The sequence below is a fragment of the Maniola jurtina genome, chromosome 21, assembly GCF_905333055.1.
Source record: "Maniola jurtina chromosome 21, ilManJurt1.1, whole genome shotgun sequence".
Classification (NCBI taxonomy): domain Eukaryota; kingdom Metazoa; phylum Arthropoda; class Insecta; order Lepidoptera; family Nymphalidae; genus Maniola; species Maniola jurtina.
The window spans coordinates 9,237,341-9,262,850 of NC_060049.1; the positions used below are offsets into that span (position 1 = coordinate 9,237,341).

The 25,510-nt window shown below is 36.6% G+C and overlaps 1 long non-coding RNA gene across 1 annotated transcript; it reads right to left on the bottom strand.

Annotated features, from left to right (window-relative positions):
• Positions 1–1,235: 1,235 nt before the first annotated feature.
• Positions 1,236–23,976, bottom strand: LOC123876221. Its single transcript, XR_006798287.1, has 3 exons — positions 23,838–23,976; positions 4,416–4,427; positions 1,236–1,246 (listed from the first exon to the last, which is right to left on the bottom strand). It is a non-coding gene; the product is annotated as an uncharacterized LOC123876221 (long non-coding RNA).
• Positions 23,977–25,510: the final 1,534 nt, after the last annotated feature.

Sequence of the window (25,510 nt, forward strand, 5' to 3'; positions counted from 1 at the left end):
TAAACACACGTTTTCAATCCCGACTGAACACTGCAGATCTGGCTGCAAGGTCGAGGAAAGTTACGTAGTAGGGTATCCATATTTTTGTGTTTTACGGGACTAAAAGCCTCGTTGCTCTAGTATTTAGCATGTTTAACTGAGAATGAAGAGGTCCTGAGCTCGATTCCTCGGACTAAAATAGGGATTGGATTTTTCTGTCGCTTTTCTACCCACAATATTAATGCGAGAGTGTGTTGGTTTATTGGTTTGTCCTTCAATTACTTCACAACGGAGCAATGGATCAACGTAATTTTCGCATAGGTATAGTTAAAGACTTGGAAAGTGACATAGGCTACTTTTATCCCGGAAAATCGAAGGTTTCCATCGGGATTTTTAAAAACCTAAATCCACACGTCAAGGTCGCGGGCATCAGCTAGTCAGCTAGTTAATGAATAAATAAAGATTTTGTTTAGCATCACACTGAAAACACACAAGAAAATACAAATCAAAAACTAAGAAACTCGATTTAGACTATTTTGTAAATACCAAAAGGCTTTAGGAAACATCCCAAATTATTCCATCACCTTGGTCACCCTACCAGATGCCCTAGAGGCTAGTACTTGTGCCACGTAGTGCTAAACTTTCATTGTACCTTTTGTTTTTTTTTTTAACCCCCGACCCAAAAAGAGGGGTGTTATAAGTTTGACGTGTGTATCTGTGTATCTGTGTATCTGTGTGTCTGTGTATCTGTGTATCTGTGTATCTGTGTATCTGTGTATCTGTCTGTGGCCTCGTAGCGCCTAAACGAATGAACCGATTTTAATTTAGTTTTTTTTTGTTTGAAAGGTGGCTTGATCGAGAGTGTTCTTAGCTATAATCCAAAAAAATTGGTTCAGCCGTTTGGAAGTTATCAGCTCTTTTCTGGTTTTCTTATTACTTTTATCCCAGGACCACCAGAGGTTACGTATTTTCTGACACAGGAAATATGTACGATTGAGTAGTGTTAGTAAGTACTAAGAAAGCATGCCTAGCCTACGTGCTAACTTGCTTAGACGGCCAATTTTCAGGTATCTCATAATCAAGGTACATAAAAACATTACTTACCTCACGTAAATTCTCCAAACTGATTTTTACGTATATTTTAAGCAATATCCTTAAAAATATGTCGCCAATACTCCCAGACACTTCCCGCGTCGGCCGTATTGCTTTGCAGACGCTTTAAAGCTCCCAAAATAAGTAATTACTTAACTGCACGTAAATTCTGATGCTCCATTTTTATATATGTCCACCAGACAACTATTTTAAAACCTTTTACAAGAAGACAGACCGATCCAGAGGGCCAATCATCCCCTAAATTCAATTTTAATGCCTCTGTGGGTTTGAGCGCGAGGGCATCATTATCTACGCGCATGAGACTGAGTAAGACATGTATTAGGATATATTGACTTCTCTCTCACTCTCTTATAGTTTACTTATGTCAATTAATTATTAATATTAAAAAAAATCTGCTAAAAATTAAAAAAAATTGGAGAATTTACGTGAGGTAAGTAATGTTTTTATGTACCTTGATTACCTGATACCTGAAAATTGGCCGTCTAAGCAAGCTAGCAGGTCTGTAGGCATGCGTTCTTAGTACATAGTAACACTACTCAATCGTCCACATTTCGTTCGTCAAAAAATACGTGACGGCTGGTGGCCCTGGGATCTTTCACTATTGTAACAGAGGTTCATAATATTATGTCAATTGGCAAATGTCAAGTTGTCAAGATGGACGTTGCCTAGATACATAATTATTTGTTTGAAAATAATGTTTTGGAAAACTCCGATACTTTGGATCGTAGGCGCGGAGTTTCTAATTTATAAAATATTATAATCACAGTTAAACGAGAAAACATCAATTCAATTATAATATCCAACAGTCAACCAAAGGCCACGAACAATCAACCCAAACCCAAACCATAGTCAAACTATTTTTAGGGTTCAGTAGGTATCTGTAGAAAAAAAAAGATGTAGCCTCGACTGTTGTAGTCGCGTAGGTGTGCATGGCACCATTAAATATCGTAGGAGGCGATGACCCTCCGCGCGGCTGAGGTTCCCGCATCGTAGTCGCTTTGTCGCGCAGGTTTGGATGATGCATTAGGCGCACCTTCTTTTTATTTTATCTGCTTGAACTTAGCTTATTTCATCCATCCATCCATCCATCAGCCTGTAAGCGTCCACTGCTGGACATAGGCCTTTCCAAGAGCGCGCCACCAAACACGGTCCTCCGCCTTCCTCATCCACCCGCTCCCCACCACCTTCTTCAGGTCATCGGTCCAGCGGGCTGGAGGTCGTCCCACACTGCGCTTACCGGTACGCGGTCTCCACTCCAGAACACGTCTGCCCCAACGGCCGTCGGTTCTGCGACAGACATGGCCTGCCCATTGCCACTTCAGCTTGCTAATCCTTTGAGCTATGTCGGTCGCTTTTGTTCTCCTGCGAATTTCCTCGTTCCGGATTTTATCCCTGAGAGTAATACCCAACATAGCTCGCTCCATAGCGCGCTGAGCGACTTTTAGTTTGTGGACGAGGCCAACTGTCAGTGTCCACGTTTCTGCTCCATACGTCATTAGCTTATTTACTTTGGCAAAATACGTTTAAAATTCATCAACATCAGGATCAACCCATCGCCGGCTCACTACTGAGCACAAGTCTCCTCTCAGAATGAGAAGCTACCACACTGGCCAAGCACGTATTGGCACACCTCACGCACCTTTGAGGGAGCATTATGGCCAACTCTCAAGCATGCAGGTTTCCTGACGGTGTTTTCCTTCACCACTTCGTTGTCTGTCTGTGTGTCATCTTTCAAGAAAATCAAAACTTATAAATTGGGTACTTCCCGTTTACGTAGAATCATGAAAGGCAGGTAGCAATATCTTATAGCCCAAGCACTCTACTCCTGTGGCCCAAGTAAAGAGAAAAATCCGACAACTGAATTGTCATTACATAAAAAAAAACTTGTACGGAACTCTTCATGTGTGAGGCTGACTCGCACTTGACCGGTTTTTGAAAGTTATGTCAAATAAAAATTTGACATGCAATAACAAACAAAATGAAATACAAGCCACTTTATTCCTTATTTCATCGGGTGAAAGTCGATTTCAATTTAATCGTAGGTATATCTTGAAAAGCGAACTATTATACGACTACGTAAAATGGGTACATTTTTAAAGCAACGACATGTTAGAAACAGATATTTCGTTTTGGTCGTGTTAAACTATGTGAGTCATTCAGATAATTCTTGATTTAGTGATGTTCGGTCAAAAATATTTCATGGAACGTATAATTAACATAACATTGATGTTACTTTTGAAGAGATATTAGCTGCCTTATTGGATTTATATTATTATAGAAATTGGGTTTTAGAATGGCTCAAATAAACGGTAATTTATGAATAAAGTTTAAAAAGCGTGAAATAAAAATTAAATTAAAAATTTAAAAAACCCCCGACACATAAACCTCTAAAAAGTAAAAAAATAATAGGTAAATATGTATGGGCCCTTTAAGAATAGTATAAATAGTAAAGTTTTTATCCAAGCGTTCGTTGCGTCGGGGGACCGCTAAAGACTATTCTTTCTACAACAGATGACTTTCATAGTTTATCATAGGTAGCGGTCCCCTGGCGCAACGAGCGCTTGGATAAAACTTTACTATTTATACTATTCTTAAAGGGCCCATACATATTTACCTATTATTTTTTTACTTTTTAGAGGTTTATGTGTCGGGGGTTTTTTAAATTTTTAATTTAATTTTTATCTTATTACTGAGTGCCAATGAGCTACTCAAACGAACTACAATCTAGCTTCATTTATGACTAATTAGTAGAACCTAAAAATTTCATCTTAAGTACCTATCTACTAAGAATTTGTCCATTGATGCATCCTAGTCTTTCTTGATTAAAGAAACACTTTGTTCTCGTGTTCTTTTAACACTTAAAATAGGTACCCTTTCAGTAATCACTATGCACTAATTCAAAAGGCTTATTAATTTTAGTCACTGCACTATCTTTGTTACGTCGAGTAGCTTGATCACCTCAATGTTAACATGGTTGTGAAGTCTCTTCTCACACCTGGGCGCGTTTTGAACCCTCGTAGTTTTAGTTTTAAGTTAACGCTAATCACAATACAGTAAGTACAATACAGTACTTAGTTTGAATAAATGACTTTGACTTTGATAGTCTTGAGCCTCGGCTTTGGCTGTCAATAACTTTAATCTCCATACCTACCTAATAAATAAAATAAAGTCGCTTCCCGCCGTCTGCCTCTCTGTACGCTTAGATCTTTAAAACTACCCGACGGATTTTAATGCAGTTTTCATAAAAATATAGAATGGTTTAGAGGAAAGTTCATACCTATTGTTTAATATTGTTTTGTGTTAATTTGTTGAAATGTGGTAACAAATATCATAATCTTAGTTATTTAAAAGACAAGTCCCAAATTATTCCATCACGTTGGTCACCCTACGAGATGCCCTAGAGGCTAGTACTTGTGCCGCATAACGCTAAACTTTTCATTGTACTTTCTGTGTCACCGGCTATTTACTTGGCCTCGCTTTCAGATGGAAAATTTGTATATTTTCAAGCATTCTTCCGTGCACACTAAGGTTTAGATTTCATATTCTGCATAAACGAGTTTATTTTTACCCGACTAGTTACGGCAAAGCCAAAAGGAAGGGTTATGATTTTAGCAGTCAAAGGAAAGTCAGTTAAGAAGAGTTGCTAACGCCCTGATAATATCTATCATAAAGCCTAGAAGGTACTTTCAATAAATCATACCTCAACGTTAAAGCATATTATGTTAAAATGATAGTTATAAACAAATACACTTGTTAAAGTTTTAATGAAATAAACAAGGCAAGCAATTGTGTTGTTTATGTTAACATAATTCACTGTAAATAAAGCAATTACAAACTTTAAGACGAATGTCCCAAGAAACGGTGCGTGTGTCGCGAGACAGGTAGAGTTTATACCTACCCTCTACACCCTTAGTACAAGTTTAGACATTTCGATAAACACGATAGATTTCGAGTATCGAATGTTGTATATCGAAAGAAAGAAAGAAGAAAGAAAATGCATTCATTTGTTGTTGGTGTCACAGATAAAAACAATGTATACAAATGTACATTTTCATCTGTGACACTACCCTAAATGGGTGTACAGCTCAGCATTATGTCTTGCATCACTTGCGTTTACACGTATAAAATGCAGGACGCTGGTTTTCAGCTGTGACCCGGGATTTTCAGCTGTGACCCGGGTGTGACATTGATGACGTGGTTTTTCATCTGACCATGAAATCAGACCTTGAGGCATTGCAAATTGCTCCCTTATCCGAGCTAAGGGCTTATTAAGGCTGGTCCTACGCAATGCGATACTGTCAGATGCGGTAATATCACACGATAGATTATTGGGTAATCACGGAAGGACACGAGGTAGTGATTAGCGAATGCCCTCGCTATTAAATCACATCACAACTAAAATTATAAAGGCGAAAGTTTGTATGTGTGTTGTGTGTGTATGTTTGTTACTCCTTCACGCAAAAACTACTGGACGGATTTGGCTGAAATTTGAAATGGAGATAGATAATATCCAGGATTAGCACATAGGCTACTTTTTATCCCGGAAAATCAAAGAGTTCCCACGGGATTTCAAAAACTTAAATCCACGCGGACGAAGTCGTGGGCATCATCTAGTATGGTCATATTTAAGTTGTAAATTCATTACTAGCCATTATACATTACGTAGTTACCGCTTGAGGCACTAGCTGTAGATTATGGATGAACTGGAACCTCAAAACGAACTGCTTAGAGTTCACTTTAAGTTACAGTGTTTCGTTACTCGAAATCTATAAACTTGTACTAAGAAAACAGGTATTAACTCTTACATCTCACTTGATAGATGAACTAAATCAAATTGATGGTGGTACTAACATGGGTAATTACTAGAACGGTGGAGTTTGCTGAATCGTTAAAATTAAAGTCTGTTTACTTCGATACATATACCTATGTGATTTTTAGGGTGTCGTACCTCGTAAAAAGAAAAACGGACCTTTAATGAATTAAAAACGGGCCCTTATAGGATCCAACATCATTATGAACCAATAGACGTCCACTGCTGGTCATAGGTCTCTTATAGAGACTTCCATACACCACGGTCTTGCAACGCGCCGCCTGAATCCAGCGGCTCCCAGCGACTCGTTTGACTTCGTTATAGGATTACCTTTATTGTAAAAGTGTCCGTCTGTCCGTGTGTCCGTGATCCTTTTTCTCGGAAACGACAAGCAAAAATATCCGTGTCCTCTATACCTACCACAAACTTACAAACATAATTGAAATTGAGAATCAGAATCTATTAGAAGATTGAAATCGTTTACAAATTTATCATAATGGTAAATAATCATTATTTTAATTGGCCCAGAGTGATTCTAACGTCGTTAATAACTATTTTATACAAAGATATAACGACAATCAAACTTTAACCAATCCAACCTACATTTTCCGAAAAGTGTCAACGAAACCTTATTGCTAAGACTCCGCTGTCCGTCTGTCCGTCTGTCTGTCAGCGGGCTGTATCTCATGAACCATAATAAGATGGAGAGTTGAAATTTTTACAGAATGTGACCTACTTACTTCTATTGCCACTTTAACAATAAATAATAAAAAAAATAAAACTTCTAGACCTTATACGATAGTACAGCTTCTTTAGTGGGCGAGTTGTTATTTAACCTACCCCAATATTGAGACATTTAAATAATATCTTGAACGAAGTTGGCAAAACTTTAATCATAACTCCACCCTTAAACGTAAAACTTGTGCCAATATCACGACCTTAAGAGGGCTCTCTCCGTCACTCGCTTCATACAAACGTAGTTCCAATTTCATTTGAATATTAAGCGACCAAAGTCCATGCAATTTTTCAGACATGTTCTAGAAACTAATATCTGTGTCTGTGGTTTTCCAGATTTCTGTTAAAATATTCGGTTTCAAAGTTACGCGGTCTTAAAAATTTTCATACAAATCTTTGAGCCCCTGTAATTTTAAAACTACGTATTTTTAGAAAAATCTAAAACATCACGGGCCCAGATATTATTTTCTAGAAATATGTCTGCAAAATTTCATGGACTTTGGTTGCTTAATATTCAAATGAAATTGGAACTACGATTGTATGAAACGAGTGATGGAGAGAGCCCTGTTAAGCAACAGGGGGTCCGAACCTGCGACCTTTAGCATATAGCCTGCGGTATAAGGTCGTATATCAAGGCTTAAAGTAAGGATCAGTTATTCATAGTGGAAGTTTCGGTGATTATGTTTATGACTTTGTATTCAATATTAAACGGGGCCGTGTTAATAAATTTGACTCTTTGGCTAGGGCTGCCAAATGTCCATATTTATGTAAGTGTTACTAGCTAATGCCCGCGACTTGTGCGCATGGATTTATTTAAAAAAAAAACTCACGCGAACTCTATGATTTTTCCAGTTCTGTAACTATGTCTATACAATGCAAGTGTAAATTAAAATTTATAACACCCCCGACAAGTGAAGGTTACAGTAACTAGAAAAGAGCTGATAACTTTCAAACGGCTGAACCGATTTTCTTGGATTATAGCTAAGAACACTCTCAATCACGCTACCTTTTAAACAAAAAAACTAAATTAAAACTGGTTCATTCGTTTAGGAGCTACGATGCCACAGACAGATACACAGATACACAGTTACACAGGTACACACGTCAAACTTATAACACCCCTCTTTTTGGGTCGGGGGTTGAAAAAAATCATAAACGGTGTTGACTGATGCAACCTGTAGTCTAACAGACCCCTATAAGAGTATAATAAAGTTGTTCGCCGGAAAATGTTTACCCCGACCGTTTTAAAGCGCGGAAAGGATTAGGGTAGGAAGGAAACATCGGGTTACAATAATAATCGTAGTACACCTAAACAAACAAATTGGCTCAATGCCCTAAGGGCTTATAAAACCCTGACGCTCTTTCACGTAAGGTAAATAAATTATTATTTATCAATGCCGCTAGCCAGAAAGGCTGCGGGTCCGAATTCGGTAGAAAAATCTTTGTGTAGTTAAAGGAATTAGTTTTTTCAGTCCCCATTTACTATTTTTATAATTGTTTCAAACTATTTTAGTGTAAAAATTAAGACTTCTCTACAATTTAGGTTGATTTGTAGTAAATTGTATATTGTAATTTATAGAAAAACTGAATTTTACTATTATTTTTAATTACTTCAAGAAACAAATAGGTCTGTATAGAAACAAAACACCTAAGTAACAGTCAAACTATGTTATAAATAATTATAATATTGTTATGCTATGAGAACTTTAAAATCCTGTAGGTAACTAAAGGACCAGACGGTTTTTCGACCACGAAAAACCAGAATAAAATTAATAACAAGAGTAAATTTAAAATTTATAACACCCCCGACAAGAAGATTACAGTAACTAGAAAGGAGCTGACAACTTTCAAACGGCTGAACCGATTTTCTTGGATTGTAGCTAAGAACACTCTCGATCAAGCCACCTTTCAAACAAAAAAACTAAATTAAAATCGGTTCATTCGTTTAGGCAGTACGATGCCACAGGCAGATACACAGATACACACGTCAAACTTATAACAACCCTCTTTTAGGCTCGGGAGTTAAAAATAGGTAGGCATACAGAAATTTGAGACATCTACGTTTACGCGTTATCGCCAGCCCTAGAGTAATAGGGTTTGCGAAATATTAATACATATAACTTCTCTAACTTCAAGGGATCCAGTTGCTAAGACTACATAGCCAGCCTCTGGTTTACTTTACCCCGCCTGTTTGTCATTTAGATTTTGATTTAAATCCTAATATACCTCGCTGTCTCTGAGTTAATTAACATTCAGAATATGTACTGTAATACTGTATGTAACAATCCGAATAATATAGTAACCCCTAGTTAATTTGTCAGTTAGTTAGTTTATCCTTTTGTACGGCTCTGACAGACGGATAAATGGACGGTCAAGTGTAATTTCACCCACAGTAGACTCGGAGACCAAGTGTGACGAGATCCATAGGAGAGCCAGAGTAATCAATAAAGCTCAGCAGGTTGTGAAGATGTAATGGGCAATCTGCAGGGCACATAGTTCGAAAACCCGATAAACGTTGGGGTCCCAAGATGCCGAAATGGCCAACTTGCACCAGAAAGTGCAACGTTGGAAGACCCCACAAGGAACAGAACAGATGACATCAAACGAGTCGCAGGGTGCCACTGGATGAAATCCATACAAGAGACCAATGCATTCATTTATTAATTCATTCATTCATTCATTCATTCATTCATTCATTCTTTCATTCATTCATTGTATGTCCACCAATGAACATCTATCGGTTAGTGATGATGATTAGACTCGGATACGCTCATTTTTCTCGGTCAAAAAAGGATCATAAAATATTCTCAGAAATAATATCCTACTTAATATTATAAAAGCAAAAGTTTGTAAATATATGTATGAAATGATGTTCGTTACTCTTTCACGCAAATACTATCAAAAAAATCAATGAGTTCCCAAGGGATTTTTAAAAATCTATATCCACGAGAACGAAGTCGCGGGCATCTGCCAGTTATGTAATATTCGAAAACTACTCATAATTCCCGATTTAGCCCAAACCTTACGCCGGGGCTTATAGTACCATCTGCTTTAATGTGATCATATGCGGTAGTTAGAGGGTTGAGAACTCGTTGTGAGGTCGTGATGTTAAAAGTTTACCCATAAACACTAACCTTCGGGTAACTTTCAGTTATGAAATAAAAGTGTATATAAGATTTTATGGGAGAGTCCTTAAAAAGTTTCAATAGCCAACAGTTATTCGTTTTTTCATTTTGTGAACCTAAATAAAATTTTGAATTAATAATTTTAGTATTTTTAGGGCTGATTTTTCCAGAATTTTTCCATCGTTATCGATTATCCTGATATTTCAACAAATTTCCAATACAAAAACTAATTTGTCAATCGTGTCTGTCAGTCTGTTATCTTTTATAACGGTTAAACCGATCTTGATGAAAGTTTTTATCCAGGAAAGGATTCACAAAAAGTTACCAAGGAATTGTCAAAAATGTAAATCTACTCGGATCTATGTATTATCATAAAATAATATGTACAGGTAAAGCCCTTTCATATGATACCCCATTTGGTATAGTTATCTAACTTTGAAAATTTAAACACATTTTAATTTTTTTTAATGATGTAACCACATATTCGCGGTTTTCAGATTTATTCCTGTACTTGTGCTATAAGACCAACCTACCTGCCAAATTTCATGATTCTAGGTCAACGGGAAGTACCCTATAGGTTTCTTGACAGACACGATAGAAAGACAGACAACAAAGTGATCCAATAAGGGTTCCGTTTTTCCTTTTGGGGTACGGAACCCTAAAACTGTAATAACGTCTTTATTTGTTAGATATATAAGTACTATTAATGCCCATCTGTAATTATATTGTTATCGTCAGTACGGAAGAGGTAACCGATTCGATTCCGCGCAACAGCTCGCCGCGACCTTGTGACAGTTTTCGCTTTCTTGCGACCTCGATCTACACTTTCGCTCGTTTGACCCTATTAACGGACCTTGGCGATCGGCATTTTAAGTGCCACACGCATGACGTCTTATTGAATGTTCTTCAAATAAAAGACGTTCTCTCTATTACCCATGATTAGGTATTTTTAACAAGAGTAAATTAAAAATTTGACACCCCCGACAAGTGAAGGTTGTAGTAACTAGAAAAGAGCTGTTAACTTTCAAATGGCTGAACCGATTTTCTTGGATTATAGCTAAGAACACTCTCGATTAAGCCACCTTTCAAACAAAAAAACCTAAATTGAAATCGGTTCATTAGTTTAGGAGCAACGATGCCACAGACAGACACCACATCTGATGATGAGATGATGATGATTAAAAAAGTATGAGTAATGTATGCTGAATTTTATGATAGGTAGGTACCAGAGCATTAGCCATTATTAGATATTAAGGAGTGGCAATATACCTAACCTAGAGCGTCTCTTCTAGGAGGTAGGTATGACTTTATATGGCATTGGAATCCAACCTGACCTTATTTGTCAAGTCATGATAATGAACTTGACACATTTGGTCACAAATGAGCATGGTCATGATGTGATTGATAATAATATGATTGTATTATAATAATATTATGAATTATATATAAACGTTATGCTTATCGATGATTTTACTAGGAAATCGATGACTTATACCGAATATTTATTTATAAATCAATCACAGGAAAGGACCATCTCTGATTGATATCTGATATTCGATAATCAATACTCCATACTTAAATATTACAAATGCGAAAGTGTGTCTGTCTGTCTGTTTGTCTGCTAACTTTTTACGGCCCAACATATTTTCATTTTAATGTAATTACTATTATGTACACAAATGGCGTCAATTAAGTTAAATTTTTAGTTTACCTAAAATAACTAGTTAAGTATAGTTGTTATTAAGTAATTATTATTTACAATTCATTCATTTACTCGTAGTAGATAACTTAATTTATTTTAGACAATACAATTAAGTATAGCATGACCAAAATAACCTGCCCATGAAATATTATGTGTTTACTTATTTAATAACTTAATTAAGTAAGGGCCGCTGCACACGAATATTCGTTTACGAACAAAATAATAAGCCCGTCACGACGACGACACGCAAAATGGCGGACGGGAAATAATTAGTTTGGGGCGAAAAAACAGCCATCTGCCGCCGTGAATAAATGTATTAATATTCTGTGTGCTACGTCTTTGCGTCGATTAAAAAGGAGGCTCTCGGACTATGTTGTATCACATCAGATTAATCAATTGTTATTTGGTTGGCTCATTTTTCGCGCAACGGATCGGTCTGGCTTTTTTGTTTCATTGCTAAGAGGTCCGTGCCTGGGATCGAACACGGGACCTCCCCGACTAACCGGGACGTCTTAACCTGTGGGCTATCACCGCTGATCTTCTGTTCGTCCGCGTATCACTGTGTTTGATAAGCTAAATAGGGATATTATAACTTTCGCGTTTATAATTTACTAGAGGATGCCCGCGACTTTGTCCGCGTGGATGTAGGTTTTTGAAGATCCCGTGGGAACTGTTTGGTTTTCCGGGATAAAAAGTTGTCTACGTCAATAACATGGACGCAAGCTACCTTGGTACCAAATTTCATACAAATCGGTTGAGCGGATGGGTCTTGAGAAATCCCGTGGGAACTCTTTGATTTTCCGGGATAAAAAGAAGTCTATGTCCGTCCCCGGGATATAAGCTAATTCTGTACCTTTCGTCAGAATCGGTTAAACTGTTGGGCCGTGAAAAGGTAGCAGACAGTCAGACAGACAGACACACTTTCGCATTTATAATATTAGTATGGATTATTGAAATAAAAGATTTAATAAAGCCAAAAATGTCAATATTTGTAAATTACCGCAAATATATCAATATTTATAAATTAGCTACGTATTTTTTTTATATTAAATTACCCTTGCGTCTTAATGTTGACGATTATTGGTTATCTAAGACGCCACGTTTGAAAGGCCCCTTATTTTTCTAAACATTACGTAATTCATTTCACGTTTAATAACTAACATTTATCAGGATTCTTGTAACAAATTCCTATGGAGCGTTCGTTAACTTTACAAATGAACAGCGAAAGCGAGATTTGACTGCAATTAAAATGTGACCTGCCGTCAAAGTCCAAGCTTTATCTAAATAATATGAGAAGAAAACTCCTGACTCACCTGCCGACTCATTAACGCCCAGCCCAAACCTTTGGACCTAGAAAGCTAAAATTTTTAACAGAGATTTTTGTTTGCAAAGACACCAGAATTTTTGGAATTTTCACGAAGTTCTATGGGAATAGAGAGGATTTATAATTACACTGAACAAAGCTTTGCGGTCGCTCGTCTAAAACTGGTCAAATGCGTTTCAGAAAATGATAGGGTTCCGTTGGTAAAAATTTTAGCAGCCATTAGGTAGTTTTCTTGTTCTTCGTCGTAATAGTCTCGGCATAGCGGTCGTTGTCATCACGAAGTGAAGTTTTTGAAGATACGCCTCACGTCTGAGCATTCGCTTCTTTCACTTCTCCCTGCTGGTCGACAGTCTGGCACACTCGTGCACGGCAGCGCCCACAGCGGACTTAATTTGGTCGGTCCATCGCGTAGGCGACCTTCCTCGCCCTCTGGTACCCTCCACATTGCCCTGCACTACAAGACACTCAACTTTTTGAAGGGATCCCCTTCAAACTTTTCTATCTTGTCCCCCCTTCACCATTTTAACACCGAATCGCAAGACGTCGGGCGAGTTTCCATCCTTATATCGTCGACATTCCATCTACACGCACGAAACTTTTTGCGTCATCATTCCTCATACGCATGGCTAAGGTTTGGAATACTCTTCCGCGATCTGTGTTTCCTTCCAATTACAATCCGGGTATCTTTAAAACAAAAGTGAATAGGCACCTTCTTGGTAAAAGCGTCCCATCTTAGACCACATCATCGCTTTCCATCAGGTGGGATTGTGGTCATGCGCTTGCCTATAGTGAATAAAAAAATTAAAAAACCGCTCCTGTAACATTTAGCATGTCGGTGACGCGAAAGTTAAAGTTTTTACTCATCCCAAAATCGCGCACCACGCCTAAAGTAGTTTTTAGCCCCCGACCAAAGAAAGAGGGGTGTTATAAGTTTGACGTGTGTATCTGTGTATCTCTGTATCTGTGTATCTATGTATCTGTCTGTGGCATCGCTCCTAAACTAATGAACCGATTTTAATTTAGTTTCTTTTTGTTTGAAGGGTTCTTAGCTATAATCCAAGAAATCCAATTTCCAATGTACGTAGCTTAATTTATTATAACTTTGTAACTACAATTTTGGTACATGAAAAAAAAAATCGGTTCAGCCGTTTGAAAGTTATCAGCTCTTTTCTAGTTACTGTAACCTTCACTTGTCGGGGGTGTTATAAATTTTTAATTTACACTTGTATCAATTTTATCACTTAAAGTATATGTTAGCCTTTGTAGTGCTGAGCCACCAAATGATGTTGTAACGTTATTGTGTAGGTGTGCAAAGTAATGTAGCAAGTCAATCAGGTCAAGATCACCGTTATATTGGCTTTGTATAGCTAAATCATTACCTTCGTAATAAAAACGTATTTTTATTATACGTAACGATTAATTAACTTTTACGATGTAAAACAAAATAAATATTTATAGTAGGTATTAGTTACAACTTTTAATCCACTAATGAGTACCGGTCTCCTCTCAGAATGAGAAGTGTTTAGGCAATAATCCACCACGCTGGCCCAATGCGGATTGGCAGACTTCACACACCTTTGAGAACATTATGAAGAACTCTTCAAGCCTGCACGTTGTTTTCGTCCATAGTTAAAGCCTAACATTTGTTTGCTTAAAATACCAAAACTGTTTTAAAAAAGTTGAAAAACTATAACCCGACTACGGAAAAATGAGACAACTTGAACACTTCCTTTCGGCTTTGCCATAGTCGGGTAACAAGTGTAAATTAAAAATTTATAACACCCCCGACAAGTGAAGTTACAGTAACTAGAAAAGACCGAAAATACCTGATAACTTTCAAACGGCTGAACCGATTTTCTTGGACTATTCCGCGCCTACGATCCAAAGTATCAGAGTTTTCCAAAACATCATTTTCAAATAAATAATTATGTATCAAGGCAACGTCCATCTTGACAGCTTGACACTTGTCAATTGACATAATATTATGAACCTAACGGTTATGTAACCTTCTTTTCTACAAGAAAACTAGAAAAGAGCTGATAACTCTTAAACGGCTGCACCAATTTTTTTGGATTATAGCTAAGAACACTCTCGATCAAGCCACCTTTCAAACAAAAAAAACTAAATTAAAATCGGTTCATTCGTTTAGGCGCTACGATGCCACAGACAGATACACAGATACACAGATACACAGATACACAGACACACAGATACACAGATACACACGTCAAACTTATAACACCCCTCTTTTTGGGTCGGGGGTTAAAAATTAGAGGTGGCTGACCGGGATTGAACCACAGATCACCCTACCGTATTTCTTCAATTCTTCAGACATAATGCTCAAGTCCAAATAAATTTAATTATTCATGTTAGCAATTTTTTGTTTCAGGTAACTACAGATAATACAGTCGAAAAAGGTAAAGAATATTAAATTAAATGTCGTCCTTAGATCTTTTTAATATCAGTGTATTAAATTAATAAAAAGGTCGTTTTTATTTTTAGTGATTTTTGAAAGGTACACATCAGAAGTTTTAACAAAGGAAGAGAAAAGGCCGTAATATAAAATTATTTTATTTGTTTTATATTTTTGATTTGTACCAGAAAGTCGTAACAATAAAAGTAAAAATAAAGAAAAAGTGGATAGGGACGCACTTATCTCTATAAGAGATCTCTACCAGTGACCCTTGGCAGTGCGAGAGGTTGTAAGGGGAGTAGAATAAGTATGTCTTTGATAAAGGTCTTAGGCACAGTTGGTCATCCTGTAAAATAAACACAAAATGTATTTTACGTAATTGAATAGCCAAAAATTGAATATATAATACAAATATATAGTAAGACGCCAAATAAGCAAGGCTCATTCTTTCGTTTTTTTAACCCCCGACCCAAAAAGAGGGGTGTTATAAGTTTGACGTGAGTATCTGTCTGTGGCATCGTAGCTCCTAAACGAATGAACCGATTTTAATTTAGTTTTTTTTTGTTTGAAAGGTAGCTAGCTTGATCGAGAGTGTTCTTAGCTATAATCCAAGAAAATCGGTTCAGCCGTTTGAAAGTTATCAGCTCTTTTCTAGTTACTGTAACCTTCACTTGTCGGGGGTGTTATAAATTTTTAATTTACACTTGTTAAAAGATTTGATTTACAATATTTATTACACAATGTATAAAACGACACCTGCAACCAGTCTTCTTTATAACATGGCATTCCGTGAGAATCTCTAGAAGTTCTATTGCATCTTAGAGCTCTTTTTTTTACAAAAAACGAAAATAATCACAAAAAACACGGCCATCATTCAGTGGAACTATTTCGTCGAGGCCCACATAGGATATGGAACAAAAACAATGGTACAGGAACAATTGGACGACTTGATTGATTATGACGGAACGGGCAATTGTCGGCTTTGTTTTTGGGGATTTTTTCATATTGTTATATAGTTTTCACGACTTTTTGACGGCTCCACAGATTTTTGAAAAGGCTATTGTGTTAACGAAATTGAATATGGAATATGGAAAAGTTTTATCGACAGGTAAAAGAGAATTGTATGTGCAATTTCGCGGAATATTGCTTTGTAGTTTTATGTTGGTCTTACAGCAATATAAGTACTATAAATGTAATACATCCGTGATAGAGTTACCGCTCAAGGTATTTGCTGATCTTCAAAATAACTACAAACACAACAAAGAGTTAGAAGGAGTTTGAACCGTCAAAAATCAGTTAGGTATAACATTGTATCTTTAATTCTTTACTGACTGAGTGAATGACTGGCAACGCACACAGCCTGCCGGTGACAAATTTTCAGGCCAGAGAAAATTATGAAAAAATTTAAAATCTCCAAATCACCCCTACTGAACATCGTGCCTAGGTCTTATAAGACTACTAGATGAGGCCCGCAGACTCCATCCGCGTGGATTTAGGTTTTCAAAATCCCGTGGGAACTCTTTGATTTTCCAGGATAAAAAGTTGCCGAAGTCAATTTCTGGGACGTAAGCGTATGAAAGGTACAGAGGTACCTTTCATACAAATCTGTTTAATGGATATACCCTTGAGAGTCCCTCATAGGAACTCTTTGATTTTCCGGGATAAAAAGTAGCCTATGTCCGTTCCCGGGATGTAAGCTAACTCTGTACCAAATTTCATTAAAACAGGTTCAGCGGTTGAGCCGTGAAAACGTAGCAGACAAACAGACAGACACAATTTCGCATTTATAATATTAAGTATGGAAGTATGGATAGGCCCCAGCCCAAACTATTGTTCCAGAGAGGAAATAGGTACCTAATCGTTTTGTCCCAAATGTTCGTTTTATTTGGGAAGTGGGAACTTACCTAATCAATTGTGGCAATGTTTGTGTTAGGAGTTATTTGCTCAACAACGGATTTACTGGGAAGCGCTCCAATATTTTGGAGACATACTAGTTAATTGAATCTTGATCCTCAAATCTCTAATTCAATAATAATAATTACTCACATTTATTTTTAAGTAATAGGCGACAAAATCTGTTCATAAAACAAGTGTAAATTAAAAATTTATAACACCCCCGACAATTGAAGGTTACAGTAACTAGAAAAGAGCTGATGACTTTCAAGCGGCTGAACCGATTTTCTAGGATTATAGCGAAGAACACTCTCGATCAAGCCAAGCCACCTTTCAAACAACAAAAAAAACTAAATTAAAATCGGTTCATTATTTTTGGAGCTACGATGTCAGAGACAGATACACAGATACACACGTCAAACTTATAACACCCCTCTTTTTGGGTCAAGGGTTAAAAAATAACTCAGAGAGTGACTACACTACCAAAATAACGATTGAGAAGAAAGTATAGATTTCATCTGATTAACAATTGAAAGAATCTTCCTTTTTGTCGTTTGTTAAATAAAGTCCAATAAAATCAATTTCATTGTAAACGGGACTTTCAAATGAAAAGTCTCCAGAGTGCTCTTAAACCGAGGGTGTAAAAAGGACTAATTAAAAAAATTACGAGATCCTTTTTTTCGTTGCAGTCCGATTTTAACCGTACAAGGGTTGAAATGTTTCATTAAATTACAGGGTAATGGAAAATTATTTAACGGATTTTTTCCTATGGTTTCGTGTCCCAAAAGTAAAAAAAAAAACGAATCCTTATTGCTCACATCGTTATACGACTGTCTATCTGTTTATTTTTCTATCTGTCTGTCTGTCAAGACCCTTTTTCACAGGAACCCGTGGAGATATTTTTCCAATACCAGTTTTAAAAATTCGATTGACGGCACTAGTGCTAAATACTAACACAAATGCTTTTAGACACATGCTATGATTTCTAACCCCGACCCAAAAAGAGGCGTGTTATAAGTTTGACGTGTGTATCTGTGTATCTATGTATCTATGTATCTGTGTATCTGTCTGTGGCATCGTAGCTCCTAAACTAATGAACCGATTTTAATTTAGTTTTTTTTGTTTGAAAGGTGGCTTGATCGAGAGTGTTCTTAGCTATAATCCAAGAAAATCGGTTCCGCCGTTTAAAAGTTATCAGCTCTTTTCTAGTTACTGTAGGGTGTGTTATAAATTTTTAATTTACACTTGTATCAACTAAAAGAAAATAACCACCACAGTGGGTAGCTATACATTTAATAATTTTGTGTGGCAACAATTTGTATACAAAATAACTCGAGTAACTAACGGGTAACTATCGCGGTGCATTGTTGCGATGTTCCGTGGGAATAGTTGCGACTGTTAGCATTTAGTTACAACTTACGACTTCCCCGATAGTTGCACCACTGCATGAGGACGCTCAGGATACCAACTTTCAGAAATCTATATTTTTACCTGGCAGTTGCCAGTTGAAAATAGATTTACTTACAAATCCTAAGGATCATAAAAATCTTTAAATCCGTAAGGTTAAAGTTAGATTTTTACGGAAATCTGAAAAATCGCAGACACAGATATTTCTTTCTAGAAAGTGTTTATAAAATTTCATTGAATTCGATAGGTTTTTATTGAAATGATAACAAAATAGGTTTGTAGTGAGAGCTCTGAGGACACTGATTTTCAATAATCTACAACTGAGGACATTTGTTAAGCGGAATTCACATTACGACGTCAGTGGCACGAAATTAGTGTAATTTCAGTATCAATTGCATGTGTAAACGTCTAATTTCGCAATGCATACATTTCGAAAGTTTCCAATTTCGTGCCACTGTAAATTCTGCTTTATTCATGTCAAAATATCTTTATCCGTATATTTAAGCATTGAAAAGTCAGCCCTCAAATGGTTAATGTACTAAGTAATTAATAACAAGAATTCTAAGTAATTTATTCTGACAATCTTCCACTTGAAACAGTCACAGCGATATTCCTTTGCAGAGAAGCTAGGTATCTGAACTATTTACGTAAGAAAAACAGCAAGTGACACTTTAAAAGATATCTCGCAAAGAAAATTGAAGACAAGGAAATAAGCGTATTTCTTTTCATTAGCGTTTCCCGCTGCATACAGCTCTGGTGACAGATCTTCCTATTATAGGGTAACCAAGACTGTTGTGATCTAAATATTTCTATACCAGCCGATGCCGGCGACTTCGCCCGCGTGTATTTAGGTTTATCGAAATCTCGTGGGAACTTTTTTCCGGGATATCCAGGATATTATCTATCTCCATTCTAAAAAGCTAAATCCGTCTAGCAGTTTTTGCGTGAAGGAATAACAAACATACACACACACACATACACGCAAACTTTCGCCTTTATAATATGATAGTGTGATAGTGTAATGTAATGTAATGCGAAAGTGTGTCTGTCTGTCTGCTAGCTTTTCACGGCCCAACAGTTTAACCGATTTTGTTGAAATTCGGTAAAGGTTTTGTTAACTTACATCCCGGGGACGGACATAAGCTACTTTTTATCCCGGAAAATTGAAGAACTCCCTCGGGAATCTCAAAGACTCATCCGTTAAACAGATTTATATGAAATTTGGTACAGAGATAGCTTGCGTCCCGGAAATTGGCATAGGCAACTTTGATCTCGGAAAAGCAAAGAGTTCCCACGGGATTTATAAAAAGCTAAATCCACGCGGACGAAGTTGCGGGTATCAGCTAGTATGTATATAAAAGGAAAAGCTGACTTTTATATACATACTATCTGATACCCGCAGACTTGACAGACTGACTGACTGATATATCAACGCACAGCTCAAAATTTACAAAATTGCTTAGAAGTCTAGTAATATTTATAAGTGAACATTTTACGTGGAATATCTTACAGATCTCATCCTAAGAATTCCATAATACATGGTCCCTCGACACTTTATTACGAAATGTATTTTCTTATATTTTTTGCTCATAGCTTTCGCTGTTACATATTTTTACTCCAACCGTGTTTGCTATCTTGTTAGCCAATCAGAAGAAAAATATAAGGCAAGGTAAAAACATAATTCATTCTAAGGACAACCATACACAAGTGTAAATTAAAAATTTATAACACCCCAAACAAGTGAAGGTTACAGTAACTAGAAAAGAGCTGATAACTTTTAAACGGCTGAACCGATTTTCTTGGATTATAGCCAAGAACACTCTCGATCAAGCCACCTTTGAAACAAAAAAAAACTAAGTTAAAATCGGTTCATTAATTTAGGAGCTACGATGCCACAGACTGATACACAGATACACGCGTCAAACTTATAACACCACTCTTTTTGGGTTGGGGGTCTTCTACTAACTATCTTGTTAAGGAACAAAAAATATCCTTTACCTTTTAGAGTACAGAATTCTGGGATAGCTGAAATATTAGCTGAAACTTTATACACTCAAACAGTCCACTCTACTTTTTTATGCTTTTAATTTATTCCTGCATTGTTTCACGTATTCCCATTGACGCTCCTATGCAACATTTTGTGAAGTCCGGCATAAACTACTTTTTGAACGAGTAAAATTGTTTGATATACACGGGCACTTTGAAATTAACTTTCATGATACTCTTGTTCTGATATTTTATGAAACGTTTTTAAATTTTCTAGTTTAAATTAGGGGCATTGCTAACAAAAATTAACACTGTTAATGCATAGTTTATACACTTTGAAATTTGAATGTATAACTGAATTATGAATAAACTTAATAATTGAATAAAGAAATACGATTAACTTTATGTGTCTTGTATATAAAAGCTTTTCTGAAATGGACGGCTTTACCGTTGAGTTGATAACTAGCCACGGCCGAAGCCTTCCACCCGACTGGACCAGGACAGATTGTATCTAAATCAATACTATAAAGAGGTTTGTAAGTTAGTTTGTAGGGGGTAAACTCTGGAACTAATGAATCGAATTTGAAAATTCTTTCACCAGTAGAAAGATACATTCTTTCTGAGTGGCATGGGCTATATTTATTTTCAAAAAATAGAGATCCCTACGAAAGTTGTAATAAGCTACCCGTGCGAAGCCGGGGCGGTTCTTTAGTACATAAATCAGAATTCAATAGAAATAAGCCGTCAATCCTGTAGACTTTATCGTGATTTGATTTACTTGTATAAGTTTATTTGTTATTTGCGACCGCCGAGTTTCTTGCTGGTTCTTCTCGGTAGGAAAGGCATTCCGAACCAGTGGTAGATGCTCTTGACGATTCAAAAGTACTTGTAAAAGTCTAATTGAATAAAAATATTTTGAATTTGAATAAAAATCTTTCTTTATGAAACCCGCATTGATGATCAGTGAGAAATTACATAGGTACCTACTAAATTATTGTAAATTGCCGGTCGAGATCTCTCAATTAACCATCTTGTTTAGATAAGAAATTAACGCTAAAGTTTATCCCGAAACTTAGGCGGGATGTGAGAAAACATGTCCGTGGTAGACCAGAGTAACCTATAACGTTAATGGAAGCGTAATCCCGCGATCCCGGGATCGACTAAAGCGTTACAACTACTCACTTACCATCTGACCAAATACCAACCCTTTTAAAACTTTCATTATAATCTATCCACGGAAAGAAGTTAGTATAGGGATCTCTCTCTCTGCCTCTCTCTCTCTCTCTCTCTCTCTCTCTGCTACGTAATCCCATACAAATGACAGAGCCAAAAAACTCAGTGGTCGTTGAGTTCATTTTGAGTCACTAACCAATCACAAACAACAACAATGTTCTCAAATTGAATTTCGAATGTTTTTTGTAAACATGCTGTGTTAGTGACCACATTAAATCAACATCCACGCAGACGAAATTGCAGGCATCATCTAGATTCTAGTCTATAAAATATATAAAAGGAAAAGCTGACTGACTGACTGACAGACTGATCTATCAACGCACAGCTCAAACTACTGGAAAGGCATGCAGATAGCTATTATGACGTAGACATCCGCTAAAAAAGATTTTTGATAATTCAACCTGTAAGAGGATAAACCCGGGGTTTAAAATTTGTGTAGTCCACGCGGACGAAGTCGCGGGCACAAGCTAGTGGCGAATAAAACGCAAAGAGAGAAACTCAACAGAAATATACGAAAGATAGGTAAAGTTGAAAACTAAAACCCGACTGTCATAGTAACACTGAAATATTAGAGTAAAATTGTTTGTCTGTCGTTTGTTGTTTTTTAATGTTGTTGTGCATTTATACCCATGAATTCAGAATTTTCTCCTCTTTCATTTGACACCCCACTCGATACAATAGCAATTTTTTTTAAGACACTCACTTTTTTTGATGTAACATCCGTCTGGCCGATTTTTTTCGTATAAAATATAGCATTTATCATCCGGGCATTTACAACGAATCGATTGACACCTCATTCATCAAAATCGGCCCAGTATTTTAGCCGCTACGGTGGAACACACAGAATCTGGATACAAACATACACACATACATACACAGTACATACATACATACATAGACTGCTAAAATCATTACCCTTCCTTTTGACTTTGCCGCAGTCGGGTAAAAATAACAATTCCGGTTTGTTTGCACACTTCGCTTAAAGTAAGTGGTACCGACTTGGAGAGGGTCGACAAAAGAAGTTCAACTTAATTCCTTTGTAGACCTCCCTGAAGGAGAAAAACATCCGATACAATCGTTTGACAATAGCAGGTACGCGGAGATGGAGTACCGTAAACAGAAAAATTGAGTTTTGAAATTTTCTTTATAAATACATGTAAATTTATTTGTTTACAGTTGCACCTATTGAAAATACTAATTTAATTGTTCAATTTTAAATATTTTTTTTGTGATGTAACTACAAAACCCTGCCTGCCTTTCATGATTCTAGGTCAACGGGAAGTACCCTATAGGATTTCTTGACAGACATGACAGACGGACAGACAACAAAGTGATCCTATATGGGTTCTTTCTTTTTGAGGTACGGAACGTACTATTTATGCTTAGAGCCGTGACAGCCTAGTGGCTAAGGTTTGGGGTTCAATCCCGGGCATGCACCTCTAACTTTTCGGAGTTAAGTCCGTTTTAGTTCTAAGCAATTAAGTAATATCGTAGAGAAACCTGCATGCCTAGAGTTCTACATAATGTTCTCAGAGGTGAGTGAAATCTGCTAGTCCGCACTTGTCCAGCGTGGTGGACTATAATCAAACTCATTCTAAAAGGAGACCCGAGAATTTTGACTATTAGAAATGCGTTTTCTTAAAATTGATTTTTGAAAACTTCTTGATATAAATTCAGATGAAATGGGTTTCGGGTCATCGTACGTATACATGAAACCTGAAAACATTACACTATGCTTGGGCAGTCGTGAAATAATCCCTTTGTGAAAATCGCGGCAGAGGAAATCATCTGACTTGCATCGTTTCGACAAAAGTGCACCGGCCTCAAGTACGGTTAGCAAAAACGCTTTGTTGCAAATTCTGATTGTAAGCGAAACAGTCGTGGGCATTTTACTCTGTACAGATCAAAGGCTTTTTGACGTTCAACGTTAACACAGTTTAGTGTTATGGTTTTTAACATTTTTACGGTTTAAATATACAGTTTTAAAGTTATTTAAGAAAATAAAATATTCCCCCTAATTTTGAAATTACTGAGCCTAAAATTTTAAAAAAGTACAGAAAATAGTTCTTTCTCTCCGGGCGAGTTCAACTTGCTCTTGTCCGGTTCTTTTATAAAACTCTTCATTATTTTATTTATTTATTTCTTATTTGGCAACCAAAACAGATTATAATAATGATTCTAACCTAATTCTTAAATTACTACATTATGACCTTATTGCAATCCTATATGGTCGCACAACATAACCATGGTTTTTAAGGCACGCTTAGTTATTAATGAACTAAATTTTAACTAAACTACTCATACATAGATATAACATTTCCTCATCAAGCTACTTCTTACGAACGTATCATCTAGAACTAGACGTTGTCATAATAAACGGATTAAGCAGAAAAGCAAAAAAAAAAACAAATAGTTATGAAATTTTTTCACTCTGGCCTTGACCCCATTTCCTTTCAAAACATTTCAACTGAAACACGAGTCGATCCTAAATCAATTCGGAAAAACTTTAATAATGTGGTAAAAGAAAAGTCTTGGATTTCAGAAAAAAGTTCAATAAATCTCTCGAAGTGCTCTGGCGACACAAACAGAGGCGAACAAGTCTCACAAAAAAGCCGCCATGTTTTCGCGCTTGCAACTGGAAAAATCCGGTTTGAACCAGTCCGAACTAGCTAACGCCGGATTATTGACTGTAGAGAGGATTTTCTACCGCACTTTTTGGATTAACTTAAGATAGCAGCACGTATTTCCCAAGAGACATCCAGTTTAAAAAAGCATATTGTTTTAGAGTTTGGAGCGCTCGAAATTTCACCGGGAATTTTCATTGTGTGAAAGCAGTAAATACATTTCCTATTTATTAAACTCAAAGCAGTTTTTTGACTCATTTATTACTGTACCGTCATGGGATCGTAGTATTTTAGTAATTTTAGGATCATTAAAAAAAAAACTTGGTGAAAATATGATAATTTTTCAATGCCACGTGACTGATCGCCCCTTTTCAAAGCTGAATGTCTAATTTGTAGCAATCAAGACTTCAACAAAGACTTTCACGGCTGATTATGGAGTCTGAAAGGAATCATTTGGTAGTACCTACTATGATACTACATTATACATAGCTGTATTAGAAAATCTTGAGTTTTATCTTGAGACGCTTTAAGCTCATGTGTGTTTATTGGCCTTTAATATGATATTAAACATGACAAAATAAATATTTTTGCTCCATATTCATTTGATAAAGTGGTGATCGTATTGGTTAACCAAATAAATGTTAGGATTATGCACTATTTTTATGAAAGGAATAATATTTGACTAACTCGGCATAGCTCTAAAAACCTAGATTTTATGCAAACCTGTTCGTTGCAGAGATTTTATTACATAAAAGCGTCGGTAAAAAACTTTCAACGATGCTTTAATAAAGTTAGGAGCATTAAACGCTGATGAATAAACTAGCTCCATCAGCATACAAAGTTGAACTGTAACCTTAGTATGAGTTCGCAAGTCTCGACAACGTTGATAGATTTCGAGTATCGAGACACTAGTAATTCAAATTCGACTCAAAAGAACTTGCAAAAGTTTGTCTGAAAAAAAAACATTCAGTTTTTATTTCTATTTCACCACCAGCCTGTTACTGAGCACTGATTTGCTCTTAGAATGAGAAGGGCTAAGGCCAATTCACCAGGTTGGCCAAATGCAGATTGGCATGTCTGGAAGTTCTCCATAATGTTCACAATGGAGAACTTTCAGACATGCAGGTTTCCTCACGATGTTTTCTCTGACCATTTAAATAAGTGAT